Consider the following 15,267-nt stretch of genomic DNA (forward strand, 5'->3'; position numbering starts at 1 on the left):
TACGAGGGTATGTTTGGCAGCATGAGTGAAGGATGCTTTGTTGCGATATAGGAAGCCGATTCTAGATTTAATTTTGGATTGGAGATGCTTAATGTGAGTCTGGAAGGAGAGTTTACAGTCTAACCAGACACCTAGGTATTTGTAGTTGTCCACGTATTCTAAGTCAGAGCCGTCCAGAGTAGTGATGCTGGACGGGCGATAGGGGTGCGGGCAGTGATCGGTTGAATAGCATGCATTTAGTTTTACTTGCGTTTAAGAGCAGTTGGAGGCCACGGAAGGAGAGTTGTATGGCATTGAAGCTCGCCTGGAGGTTAGTTAACACAGTGTCCAAAGAGGGGCCAGAAGTATACAGAATGGTGTCGTCTGCGTAGAGGTGTATCAGAGAATCACCAGCAGCAAGAGCCACATCATTGATGTATACAGAGAAGAGAGTCGGCCCGAGGATTGAACCCTGTAGCACCCCCATACAGACTGCCAGAGGTCCGGACAACAGGCCCGGACTCAACACCAGGGGTGAGAAGTTGCATTGTTGGAGAAATGAACTTATGAACTGTTTGTTTATTATCACCATCATGTCTTGTCTGGGCCAGCTAGCCTTAAAGGGATAGTTCAGCGATTTTACATGTTTCGATATTTGTTTCCTTACCATGACAAAATATCTAAATGTGTCAAATCGCTGAACTATCACTTCAACATCCATCCTCACTTGATGTATTCAGACTGCTCACAACAAAACAACTTAGTTTTTATCCTCAAATCTCTCCATTACTCAATCATCTGGGATCCTAACCAATCCCGCCCTTTCCCGGCCCTGCCCATAGATTTACCCCTAATATCAACGTGTTGTTATACATGTCTATTTACAAGCACAGATGTAATACATCTTATGCCCAAGAGTGAGAGAGACAGAGAGAGAGTAAGAGAGATATAGATGGAGGGATGAACAGGGGGTGGGAGATGGCAGAAGGCAAGAGGGAGAGAGAGGGATATAGATGAAGAAAAAGAAAGAGAGAAAGAGAGAGAGATGGGGAGAGAGGGATGTAGAGGAAGAGAGAGAGAGAGAGAGAGAAAAAGATAGAAAAAGAGAGATATAGATGGAGGGAGAAACAGGGGGTGGGAGAGGGCAGAAGGCAACAGGGAGAGAGAGGGATATAGAGAAAGAGAGGGAGAGAGGGAAATAGAGGAAGAGTGAGAGAGAGAGAGAGAGAGAGAGAGAGAGAGAGAGAGAGAGAGAGAGAGAGAGAGAGAGAGAGAGAGAGAGAGAGAGAGGAGAGAGAGAGAGAGAGAGAGAGAGAGAGAGAGGGGGGCGGGACGGGCAGGACGGTGCAGCCACAGAGGCAGCAGAATCTGTGTGTTGATAGTTTGTGGTGATAATACAGAACTCACTGGGTGTAGGGAATGACGATGTGAAGCCTTGCGCCAATTGAGGACACACACACTCCACCCAGCATCTGGCATCTGTGTGTGTGATTACAAGTTGTTGTTTATTGCTTTGTATGGAGGCAGCAGGCTATGGATGGACCAGGGCACAAGGCGAGCATCTGGTGGTGCCAACTGCAGCTGCCTGGCTTATCATAGTCATGATACTAGGACTAATGCCCCAGATAGCTACGGGTTCGTTGGGAAGAGTAAGTCAATGTACAGTATACAGTGCATTCGGAAAGTGTTCAGACCCCTTCCCCTTTTCCACATTTTGTTACGTTACAGCCTTATTCTAAAATGTATTACATATTTTTTTCATCAGTCTACACACAATACCCCATAATGACAAAGCGAAAGCAGTATATTTGAAATTTTTGCAAAAGATAACAACAGAAATACCTTATTTACATAAGTATTTAGACATTTTGCTATGAGTATTTAAATTGAGCTCAGGTGCATCCTGTTTCCATTGATCATCCTTTAGATGTTTCTATAACTTGATTGGAGTCCACCTGTGGTAAATTCAATTGATTGGACATGATTTGGAAAGGCACATACCTGTCTATATAAGATCCCACCTTTGACAGTGCATGTCAGAGCAAAAACCAAGCCACGAGGTCAAGGAATTGTCCATAGAGCTCCGAGACAGGATTGTGTCGAGGTACAGATCTGGGGAAGGGTACCAAAACATTTCTGCCTCATTGAAGGTCCCAGAGAACATGGTGGCCTCCATCATTCTATAATGAAAGAAATTTGGAACCGCTAAGACTGTTCCTAGAGCTGGCCACCCAGCCAAACTAAGCTATCTGGAAGAAGGGCCTTGGTCAGGGAGGTGACCAAGAACCCAATGGTCACTTTGAAAAAGCTCCAGAGTTCTTCTGTGGAGATGGGAGAACTTTTCAGAAGGACAACCATCTCTGCAGCACTCCACCAATCAGGCTTTTATGGCTGAGTGGCCAGACGGAAGCCACTCCTCAGTAAAAGGCACATGACAACCCACTTGGAGTTTGCCAAAAGCTACCTAAAGGTCTCTCAGACCATGAGAAACAATATTCGCTGTTATGATGAAACCAAGATTGAACTCTTTGGCCTGAATGCCAAGCGTCACGTCTGGAGGATACCTGGCACCATCCCTACTGTGAAGCATGGTGGTGGCAGCATCATGCTGTGGGGATGTTTTTCAGTGGCAGGGACTGTGAGACTAGTCAGGATCGAGGGCAAGATGAACGGAGCAAAGCACAGAGAGATCCTTGATGAAAACCTGCACCAGAGCGCTCAGGACCTCCGACTAGAGCGAAGGTTCACCTTCCAACAGGACAACGACCCTAAGCACACATCCAAGACAACGCAGAAGTGGCTTCATAGTAAGTCTCTGAATGTCCTTGAGTGGCCCAGCCAGAGCCTGAACTTGAACCCAATCGAACATCTCTGGAGAGACCTGAAAATAGCTGTGGAGCAACGTCCAACCTGACAGAGCTTGAGAGGATCTGCAGAAAAGAATGGTAAAACTCCCCAAATACAGGCGTGCGAGGCTTGTCACGTCATACCCAAGATGACTCGAGGCTGTAAGCGCTGCCAATGTACTTCAGCTGAGTAAAGGGTCTGAATACTTATGTAAATGTGATATTTCCTTTTTGGGGGAGGGGAAGATTGATGAGGGAGGTCTGAACGTAACAAAATGTTGAATAAGTCAAGGTGTCTGAATACTTCCGAATGCACTGTAATACATAGCACTCACTCACTTTCTGTCAGCTAGTTTATATTTTATATTTATATTATTTGTCTGTTGACAAGTAATCATTAACACATACATGTGGACATGAATAAACACACAAACACACACACAGACACACACAAATACACACACTTCACCTGCCATGCCTTGCCCTGATCCGCCCTGCCTCTCTCAACAGTGATGACAGTGTGATAGGATTATCCAGATTTTGGCAGGACCACAGCTACAGATGACTGAGAATCTACCCTGCAGAAGTCACCCAAAGGTCAATGGGGTCACGACCCCCCAGGGCAGACAGGACACAAGACAACTGGCAGGGGTAAGGGGAGGAGGAGGGGGGAGAGCGGCTTGGAGGAGGAGAGGAGGGGATGGCTCAGTTAAAGCTAAAGATAGCGCAGGAGAGAGGTCTGAAGAGTTGTGAGGGGAAGTTTGCAAAGAGAAAGGAGGGTTTGTTGAAAGAGTGAGTGTTTTAGGGACGGCGGAGAAGAGAAGAGGATGAGAAGAAGTGAATGGGAGGATGATACGATATAACAGCTTTTATACAATAGAAAAATCAATATACAGTGTGTGCAAATGTATAAAGGCAATAAATAGGCCATAGTGGCGAAATAATTACTATTTAGCATTAACACAAGTGATAGATGTGTAGATGATGATGTGCAAGTTTTTTAATGTTTTTATTTCACCTTTATTTAGCCAGGTAGGCCAGTTGAGAACAAGTTCTCATTTACAACTGCGACCAGCCAAGATAAAGCAAAGCAGTGCGACACAAACAACAACACAGCGTTACACATGGGATAAACAAATGTACAGTCAATAACACAATACAACCGGCCAGAGTAGTGATGCTAGTCGGGCGGGAGGCTGCGGGCAGCGAATGGTTGAAGAGCATGCACTTAGTTTTACTTGCATTTAAGAGCACTTGGAGGCCACGGAAGGAGAGTTGTATGGCATTGTGTATGGCATGACAGCTCGTCTGGAGGTAAGTTAACACAGTGTCCAAAGAAGGGCCCGAAGTATACAGAATGGTGTCGTCTGTGTAGAGGTGAATCAGAGAATCACCAGCAGCAAGAGCGACATCATTGATATATACAGAGAAAAGAGTCGGCCCGAGAATTGAACCCTGTGGCTCCCCCATAGAGACTGCCAGAGGTCCGGACAACAGGCCCTCCGATTTGACACACTGAACTCTATATGAGAAATAGTTGGTGAACCAGGCAAGGCAGTCATTTGAGAAACCAAAGCTCTTGAGTCTGCCGATAAGAATGCGGTGATTGACAGAGTCGAAAGCCTTGGCCAGGTCGATGAAGACGACTGCACAGTACTGTCTTTTATCAATGAAGGTTATGATATAATTTAGGACCTCGAGCGTGGCTGAGGTGCACCCATGACTAGCTCGGAAACCAGATTCCATAGCGGAGAAGGTACGGTGGGATTTGAAATGGTCGGTGATCTGTTTGTTAACTTGGCTTTCGAAGACTTTAGAAAGGCAGGGCAGGATAGATATAGGTCTGTAACAGTTTGGGTCTAGAGTGTCTCCCTCTTTGAAGAGGGGGATGACCGCGGCAGCTTTCCAATCTTTAGGGATCTCAGACGATACGAAAGAGAGGTTGAACAGGCTAGTAATAGGGGTTGCAACAATTGCGGTGGATCATTTTAGAAAGAGAGGGTCCAGATTGTCTAGCCCAGCTGATTTGTAAGGGTCCAGATTTTGCAGCTCTTTCAGAACATCAGCTATCTGGATTTGGGTGAAGGAGAAGTGGGGGGGGGGGGGGCTTGGGCAAGTTGCTGTGGGGGGTGCAGAGCTGTTGGCCGGGGTAGGGGTAGCCCGGTGGAAAGCATGGCCAGCCGTAGAAAAATGCTTATTGAAATTAAGATTATCGTAGATTTATCGGTGGTGACAGTGTTTCCTGGCCTCAGTGCAGTGGGCAGCTAGGAGGCGATGCTCTTATTCTCCATGGACTTTACAGTGTCCCTAAACTTTTTGGAATTAGTGCTACAGGATGCAAATTTCTGTTTGAAAAAGCTAGCCTTTGCTAACCTGACTTACTGTGTATCGCAGGGGCTATTCGATGCTAATGCAGTATGCCACAGGATGTTTTTGTGCTGGTCAAGGGCAGTCAAGTCAGGAGTGAACCAGGGGCTATATCTGTTCTTAGATCTACATTTTTTGAAAGGGGCATGCTTATTTAAGATGGTGAAGAAAGCACTTTTAAAGAACAACCAGGCATCTTCTACTGACGGGATGAGGTCAATATCCTTCCAGGATACCCGGGCCAGGTTGATTAGAAAGGCCTGCTCGCTGAAGTATTTTAGGGAGTGTTTGACAGTGATGAGGGGTGGTCGTTTGACCCCGGACCCATTACGGACGCAGGCAATGAGGCAGTGATCGCTGAGATCCTGGTTGAAGACAGCAGAGGTGTATTTGGAGGGCAGGTTGGTCAGGATGATATCTATGAGGGTGCCCATGTTTACAGATTTAGGGTTGTACCTGGTAGGTTCCTTGATAATTTGTGTGAGATTGAGGGCATCTAGCTTAGATTGTAGGACGGCCGGGGTGTTAAGCATATCCCAGTTTAGGTCACCTAACAGTACAGACTCTGAAGATAGATGGGGGGGCAATCAATTCACATATGGTGTCCAGGGCACAGCTGGGAGCTGAGGGGGGTCTATAACAAGCGGCAACAGTGAGAGACTTATTTCTGGAAAGGTGCATTTTTAAAAGTTTAATCTGTTTGGGCACAGACCTGGATAGTATGACAGAACTCTGCAGGCTATCACTGCAGTAGATTGCAACTCCGCCCCCTTTGGCAGTTCTATCTTGACGGAAAATGCTATAGTTGGGGATGGAAATTTCAGAATTTTTGGTGGCCTCCCTAAGCCAGGATTCAGACAGGACTAGGACATCAGGGTTGGCGGAGCGTACTAATGCAGTTATGAAAACAAACTTAGGGAGGAGGCTTCTGATGTTAAAATGCATGAAACCAAGGCTTTAACGGTTACAGAAGTCAACAAATGAGAGCGCCTGGGGAATGGGTGTAGTACTGGGGGAAACAGGGCCTGGGTTAACCTCTACATCACCAGAGGAACAGAGGAGGAGTAGGATAAGGGTACGGCTAAAGGCTATAAGAACTGGTCGTCTAGTGCGTTGGGAACAGAGAATTAAAGGAGCAGATTTCTGGGCATGGTGGAATAGATTCAGGGGATTGTGTACAGAAGGGTATGGTAGGATGTGAGTAGAGTGGAGGTAAACCTAGGCATTGAGTGACGAGGAGAGAGGTATCTATTTGGTGAAATATCAGTGTGCATTCACAGCAGCAAGATTTGTGACCTGTTGCCACAAGAAAAGGGCAACCAGTGAAGAACAAAAACCATTGTAAATTCAACCCATATTTATGTTTATTTATTTTCCCTTTTGTACTTAAACTATTTGCATATCGTTACAACACTGTATATAGACATAATGATTTTGGAACTTGTAAGTGTAATATTTACTTTTTTTGTTTTTTTTGTTTTTGTTTATCCATTTCACTTACTTTGACAATGTAAACATGTGTTTTCCATGCCAATAAAGCCCCTTGAATTGAATTGAAAGCCTGATGTTACTGGGGGAGTACAGTAGAGAGAGAGAGAGAGAGAGAGAGAGAGAGAGAGAGAGAGAGAGAGAGAGAGAGAGAGAGAGAGAGAGAGAGAGAGAGAGAGAGAGAGAGGAGAGAGAGAGAGAGAGAGAGAGAGAGGAGAGAGAGAGAGAGAGAGAGAGAGAGAGAGGACGAGAGAGAGAGGGAGAGAGAGAGAGGGAGAGAGAGAGAGAGAGAGAGAGGACGAGAGAGACACAATGAAATGTGACAGAGCAGCCTCACAGATACTTGTGAACCCTCGGTGACTCCGCTGTGCTGTGAAAACAAAAACAAACCAGAACGATGCCGCGAGGCTCTCTATTTTTCTGTTTCTGTTTGTGCATTTTTTTTTGTCCAATCATACAAAAACATGCTTTATATATTGGAACCGAATGGAGAGCCATATCACTTACATTTTGACCTCCAACCATTTTGTAAACCATTCTGATACAATTTGGATTACTATACTGTAAGGACCAAATGATTTGATGTAGTCATGATATGAGATTGAGCCATTCTAATACATGCACGTCTCATGCACATACAGCGAGCTCCAAAAGTATTGGGAAAATGACAATTTCGTTGTTGTTTTGGCTCTGTACTCCAGAACTTTGTATTTGAAATGATTCAATGACTGTGAGTTTAAAGTGCAGACTGCCAGCTTTAATTGGATTGTATTTTCATCCATTGTCACGCTCTGACCATAGAGAACCATTGTTTCTCTATGGTATAGTGGGTCAGGGCGTGACTAGGGGGTGATTTAATATATGGATGTCTATGTTGTATTCTAGTTTAATATTTCTATGTGGGTATTCTAGTTTTCATATTTCTAGGTTGGTGTGCTTGATATGGTTCCCAATTAGAGGCAGCTGGTTATCGTTGTCTCTAATTGGGGATCATATTTAAGATGCATTTTTTCCACCTGTGTTTTATGGGATATTGTTTTGAGTTAGTGCACATAGCACCGCTATAGTCACGGTTCGTTGTTTCTTTATTTGTTTTGTTTTAAGTTTTCACTGTAATAAATAATGTGGAACTCAACATCCGCTGCGCCTTGGTCCGATATTTATTCCAGCGAACGTGACATCCATACAGAATAGAATATGAATAGAGAATAGAGAATAGAATATGTTTCTAAACACTTCAACATTAATGTGAATGCTACCATGATTATGGCTAGTCCTGAATGAATCCTGAATAGTGATAAGTGAGAAAGTTACAGATGCACAAATATCATGCCCCCAAGACATGCTAACCTCTCATCATTACAATAGCAGGGGAGGTTAGCATTTTATGGGGGGGGGGGGGGGGGTATATTTGTGCGTCTGTAACTTACTCTGTATAATTTCAAATCCAAACTGCTGGAATACAGAGACAAAACAACAACAAATGTGTCACTGTCCCAATACTTTTGGAGCTCACTGTACATACATTCATACATACAAGAAAATAAATAAGAAATAAACAATCTGAAGAGAATGGAATTCAAGAACTAGGCCAGAACTGGCAACATGTCTGCTGACTGACATGTTACTGTGTATTCACTGTTCACTGTCTACTACTAGACTAGAGTAGAGAGAGAGAGAGGTTCTACTGCTTGGAGGACTGTAGGTGGCGCTGTAACTCTGTGTTCTGCCACCAGTTGCATTCTCTGTATTTCTCCATGCAGAGTCCCGGACCAACAAACCAACAGCAAGCCAACATTGAAACTGAGAGGCCACAGACCTAGAAATAAATATATAAGCTGTTGTTTGTTGCACACATTTAATTAACTATATTAATTATGTTGAATTCATGGAAATATATTTTAATATATGCATTTGACCATCAGTGTCCCCCTCAAATTTGGCCTTGTGTTCAATTCTATTACTTTACAATTGAATTATCACTGCACCTGAGAGACTATTTTCATCGGAGGGACTATACGCACCTTAGAAAGTATCTACACTGACTACCCACACATCCAACCCTTACACACAAATTTACACACAAACACACACACAAACATGCATAAACACACACACACAAGAGCACTCAGAGGTGACAAATGGCACACACACTCACAGTCAACACTGCTGTTCTAATATATACTATTGATTCCACTACCCACTTTATATGTGTACATTGCTTCTACTACTTGTTGTTTTTGACTTGACTCTTTTCATTGTTTTTTTTATTATTAATGCATTGTTGAGGGCGCTAGCACATGAACATTTTGCTGAACCTTTTACACCTGCTGTAAACTGTGTATGTGATGAATACATTTGATTTGATTTAATATTATACTCATTCAAATACAAATGTATTCAATGTTGAGTTCAATTACTCAGAATGATTTGGAACTTAATTCATATTTTAATGTTGCTTTGATAGTCTTTTATTTATCTCGACCAAACTATTAACAAATGTAGCAATTAAATGCAATTCATTTCGATTTATTTGAGCGAATATTTCAGGTAACTGAAAAGCTGACGAACATCAATGATCTGAAGTGTTTGTGTGTGTGTGTGTGTGTGTGTGTGCGTGTGCGTGGGTGGGTGCACGCATGTGTGCTTTGTGAATTGAGAATGAGAAGGGAAATTATGCTGCTGTGCGTGCACGTTGAAAAAACGTCATAACAGCACAAAGAGGTCATCTCTAGTCTAGAAAACGCCATTCGAATCGGCAGACGGACAAACAATGTCAGTCAGCCAGTGAGCGTCTTATTGACCTAGACTTGGTGGCATCACACACCGTGGTACACCATCTTCATCACCACCGTCTCAGGATCATGAGTTTACAGAGGAAACTGTCTGTCTGCTGGGGCCGACTGGCACACAGTGGCACAGACAGCAGATCACCGTCTCATACCCGTAATGGCTGATCACTGTCTCAGAGTAGAGCCAGAATGGTGGCAGAGGAAGCTGGCATCTGGGCAGGCACAAAGTGGCACAGTCAGCGACCGCCAACCAGACATCCCTGGCACAACAGTCGACAGAGAAACAGACTGGGACGGAGTTGAAGGAGACTGGTTGGCTAATATATCTGGGCTAGTAGTTTATTTTACGGTGAACTAATTAATTGGTGTTTACCTGGTAAATTATAAGGTATCAATGAGTACTTTCTGTTACTTACTCCAATTAATTGAACACAATTAACTGTAACTACCTGAAACCAAATAGTGCCAAATGGTGCTTGTTGCAACAAGTCCCAAAGACACAGTTAAGTAATGAATAGGTTATTCCTTTGTAATTACCATGTTACTATGCAGTTTCCAAGTAAGTACTAGGTCATTTCTGTAAAATGAAGTGCTACCATGACTGGACACACACACACACAAGCACGCACGCAAGCACGCACGCACGCACATAGGAGGATGATTTATGGGTGACTTGCTCAAAAGTTTACATTGCCATGGAGCTGAGATTAGGGCTGTTACGGTGACCGTATCATGACCCGCAGTCAAATTACACGGTCACGTGGACACGGTAACTAGGGTTCTCCAAGCTCTGATGCTGCTGATGGTCGTTAGCAGCCTACCAAACTTGCTAACTGCCTGGTACTCAGCACTCTATTGTCCCTCTAATCACTCTGACATCAATGCAAATGTTTTCGAAAATCAAATCAAACACTTTATGAGAGCCCGTGAGCTCACGTTGCGCAACATTTCTATAGGCTATGCAATGGCGGGAGAAAACAGAGTGATGGCCTCTACTAAAAAGAGGAGGATCTGATCAGCTTTCTATAGGCTAGACCTACTATATTCATTTATTAACTTTCCTAATATCAAACACATTGGTTTGCTTTATAACAGGAGTATAGCCTACCAGGCTGGCATGAAAATGAACCACAGGAAAAGCGTCCTTGGTTCGCTATTTAAGTACATAGATGGCATGTATTTTATTCCCCATGCCCCTGTTCCGAGACAGGTGCATGATAACGGTCCAGGTCCATACTAAATCAAAACTAATTACACACATATATTATTTAGCATGTGTAAAGACAACATTCAATTAAGAATAGTCTGATGGCTGACAATATTAGCCTATCACTTGTGAATGATGTATTATCACTTGTGAATGATGCCCAGCGTGTTCAGTAAGGCAAGAAACAGCGCGATACCTTTAAAAAAAAAAAAAACATTTTTCAAAACATAGTCGCACACCTCATGTAGCCTAGCCCATAGGCCTATATGTGTTGATAAGGTTCGTATCACAACTAAAGGGTCGAAATAACTTCTTAAAACTAAGCACATTAATCCGCTTTACAACCGGTTTAGAGCCTAACTGGCAGACATAGGTGGCGTGTGAGTTTCAAGTTTGGGGAAGATCATTTTCACCAATAAAAAAATCTGCTTTATATTAAAGCATTATATGTATAATTCCATTTGCGGTCACTTTTGAGAACAGTGTTTTCCAGATAATTGATTGAGTTTTGGAACATTCACACTTATAGCCTTCTGCCGTGTGTGCATTGATGCACTTATAATGTGAAGAAATAACCTAAAACAGCCTGAGATCTTAATCAAATTCACGGCATGTCTCAGTAAAGCTGGATTACACACTCTCTCTCTAACCTTCACCCTCCCCTGCACTCTCTCTCTCTCCTTTCACCTTCTCCTGCCCTCTCTCTCCTTTCACCTTCTCCTGCCCTATCTCTCTCCTTTCACCTTCTCCTACCCTCTCTCCTTTCAACTTCTCCTGCCCTCTCTCTCTCCTTTCACCTTCTCCTGCCCCCTCTCTCTCCTTTCACCTTCTCCTGCCCTTTCTCTCCCCTTTCACCTTCTCCTGCCCTCTCTCTCATTTCACCTTCTCCTGCCCTCTCTCTCATTTCACCTTCTCCTGCCCTGTCTGTCCCTCTGCCTCTATCTGTTATTTGTTAATTAACAAACCACAAGTGAACCAAACGTTAGCTAGCGATGACGTAATACCCAATTTCCCACTTGCTTCACTGTCTATCACATCACTAGATCAATTCCCATCCATTGATATCACAGACGTTTCACCTAAATCTACCAATCAGTTCCACTGATTCCTCACACATCGAACAGTTCTTTCCCTTCCCTCCCACTCCCATCCACCACGCTCGTTAATCACACACAATCACACGTCGACAAAGACAATGAGAATCAACCAGAGAGGTGGCGGTAATAATGACAGAGCTCTAAAGACTATACTCTACTCACCCCCTGTGTGCTCTGCTGCACTAGCACCTGTGTTAAGCCCTGTGGCTCGAAGCTCCCCCACTTAAGACTCTCTGTAGTCTGAGCTGCCGAGAGGAGATCTCCAAGCCCCTCTCTACTCTTCACTTCCCCTGTCCTGGACTAGACAGCTGTGGGGGCTTCAGTGTGTGAACCCACCTTCTCCCTCTCTGTCTTCCCTCTCTCCATCTCTCCCCCCTCTTTTTTTCTCCCTTTCTCCCCCCTCTCTCTCTCTTTCTCCTACTATCAAACTCTCTCTCTCACCCTCGCCGAATCTCTCACACTCTCTATCTCTCTCTCTTCCTCCCTCGCTCCCTTCCTCTCCCCTTCCCTCTCTCTCCCTCCATCTCTCACTATCTCTATTCCCCCCCTCTCTTTCTCCCTCCCTCTCTACCTCTCCCTCTCTCCCTCCATGCAGCTGGTGTTGGTGGAACCTTGACCTTTATTAGTTCTGACATGCAGGAGCACTGATTCTGTAAAGGTCGTGACCCCTCACAGTAGGCCTTGGCAAGGCTTAGTCCAGAGAGACTCACACATCTGCGTGCCCCAGTCATGTTCCACAGAGCTGCGACTGTCCCACTGTGTATGCACACATCCCCTTCACACACACACACATACGAGTATACACACGGAAATTCACACACATACACAGGTGTACACGCACATATGCACACACACACATACAGGATTACACATGCAAACACATTTACATATACAAGCGTACACACACACAAGCATACACACACGTGCACACACATGCACACACACACACACAAAAAAACACACATGCACGCACGCACGCACGCACGCACGCACGCACGCACGCACGCACACACGCACACACACACACACACACACACACACACACACACACACACACACACACACACACACACACACACACACACACACACCCCACCAACCCCTCCACTGGCCCTGCATTCAACATGCTGACAACATCCCCTCCCTTCTCCTCCTCCTCTTCTTTCCCTCCTCTTCTTCCCAAACTGCACCAACTGACCGCGCGGCTTCAAGGGCCTCAGATGTGCAGTGAGAGAAATCGCCTTTAATTGGACTACTGCTGCAAGGCTTGGGAAAAGACCTGCTCCCCATTCTTTCTCTCTCTCTCTGTTTTTCCTATTTATCTCTGTCTTCTCTCCCTCTCTGGCTCTGTCTTCTCTATCTTTCTGGCTCTGTCTTCTCTCCCTCTCTGGCTCTGTCTTCTCTCTCTCTCTGGCTCTGTCTTCTCTCCCTCTCTGGCTCTGTCTTCTCTATCTCTCTGGCTCTGTCTTCTCTCCCTCTCTGGCTCTGTCTTCTCTATCTCTCTGGCTCTGTCTTCTCTCTCTCTCTGGCTCTGTCTTCTCTCCCTCTCCCTCTCTGGCTCTGTCTTCTCTCCCTCTCCCTCTCTGGCTCTGTCTTCTCTCCCTCTCTGGCTCTGTCTTCTCTACCTCTCCGGCTCTGTCTTCTCTCCCTCTCTGGCTCTGTCTTCTCTCTCTCTCTCTGGCTCTGTCTTCTCTCCCTCTCCCTCTCTCTATACTATTGTGTAGTGGTGCAACACAACAATTGTTGGCATTCGGCGCTGCCACCAGACCACTCCATCAGGTCCTGTTGACCCCTACACCCCTGAGGTCACAGTGGCCAGCGGGTTGCCCTCATTAGTGCCGGGGGGTACTCACCTCTGCCTGGCTGGCTGTCACCATGTACCCCCTGTACCTCCTGGCCCTATAGTCTTCTGTAGAGAGCCATGACCACACAGGAGCAGTGTCTCCTTATCCAGCACCACCAAGGACCCCAAGAATAGTAGCTGCTGCATGTACTAATGAGGAAAATAATAAACTAAACTAAACTCACATTAACACCCACCTTATAAGTCTACTCTGGTTCTACATCATTAAAGATCATTCATCAATATTCATTTCCAGGTCCACCTTCAATACATCAACACACACACCTCTCTGTCCCACCAGTTCTCTTTTCCTGGTGAAAGAAACAGAGAGATTGGGAGAGGGAAAGGGGGTTAGAAGGAGGTGGGAGGGAGGGAGGGAGGGAGGAGAGGGCCCTCATTCCCTTTTGAATAGACGTGTGAACAAAAGCCTGTTCAAACTGTCGGGCGCAGAGCCTTGGGTGTTTACTGCTCTTGTATCTATAACCAACAAATCAAGACTTTGGCTCCCTCCTCCGCTTCCCCTCACCCCCGTGCCCTTCCATGGCCTCCTCCATCGCTGTATTGGGAACAGCAAATTAAGGGCCGGTCCATCTGGGTGTTATGACCAATTACGGGGGAAGCTGTCCGTCCAAATTAGAGCCTGATGAGGAAGAAGGGCGTATGAGGGGGTATATTATTAGAGAGATACCAGGAGAAGGGATAGAAAGTGATGGGGGAGAGCGATGTGATGGGATGGGAGAGAAAGAGAGGGATGGGGATAGAGAGAGATGGGAGAGAGGGAGGGATAGAGAGAGGCTGTGTGTGTGTGTGTGTGTGTGTGTGTGTGTGTGTGTGTGTGTGTGTGTGTGTGTGTGTGTGTGTGTGTGTGTGTGTGTGTGTGTGTGTGTGTGTGTGTGTGTGTGTGTGTGTGTGTGTGTGTGTGTGTGTGTGTGTGTGTGTGTGTGTGTGTGTGAGAGAGAGAGAGAGAGAGAGAGAGAGAGAGAGAGAGGTGAGAGAACAAGAAGGAAAGGTGCCCTGTGTGAAAAAATTCTATGAGAAACAATGGTTTACACTTTCACATTCAGGCCAACCAACCCAAGCTGTACTGTGCAGTATGTGAATAGCAGGTTTACCATTGAAACAGATACAGATGTCAAAAAGTCACAGGTTTACGATTTTTCAATTTTTTTTCAGGTTTTCAAACTTTTTATCAGAAAAACAACAAAATGTTATGTTCTAATTCCATAACAGTGCTTCAACCACATTAAGAAACCACTTTTGAGGTCTGGGAAAAAAATCGAAGACACACTTTTATTTGTGAGTGTAGTTACCCTTTAATTCAAGTGAGCAGGTACCTAGCACTGTTGTTTTTTTAGCACATGAGTTGGAGTTTGCGAAAGAAATGGGTCGGCTACTGGATTGACGCAAAAAAATCATTCTGGCAGGTAAGCATAGTCTACATTGCAGCTGCTGTAGTAGACATTTAACATTTATAATTTACCTCTCGTCACGTCAGTCATTGCATACCTTAGAGAGCTATTTGTAACTTGTAAGAAATGTCCATATCAACTAGCCCATGTCTGCTTACGTTTTTTTTAGCTAGGTTTTTCAGCCCATAGATTGTGTTGTAATACTTGACTCACTCAAATATCAGAAGAATACACATTAG

At 44.9% G+C, this 15,267-nt stretch overlaps 1 protein-coding gene across 2 annotated transcripts in view; it reads right to left on the minus strand.

Moving 5' to 3' along the window:
- The window catches only part of shtn2 (shootin 2), a 36,847-nt gene extending 22,927 nt beyond the window's left edge, over positions 1-13,920 (minus strand). The window contains exon 1 of one of the 2 annotated variants that reach the window (XM_055938241.1): positions 13,630-13,920. The gene's annotated coding sequence lies outside the window, so the exon portion shown is untranslated. Of the gene's footprint in view, positions 1-11,938; positions 12,113-13,629 lie in introns of those variants that run through there. The other variant, XM_055938242.1, reaches the window with a different exon arrangement.
- Between the last annotated feature and the right edge of the window lie 1,347 nt (positions 13,921-15,267).

Source organism: Salvelinus fontinalis, chromosome 11, assembly GCF_029448725.1.
Source record: "Salvelinus fontinalis isolate EN_2023a chromosome 11, ASM2944872v1, whole genome shotgun sequence".
Classification (NCBI taxonomy): Eukaryota; Metazoa; Chordata; class Actinopteri; order Salmoniformes; family Salmonidae; genus Salvelinus; species Salvelinus fontinalis.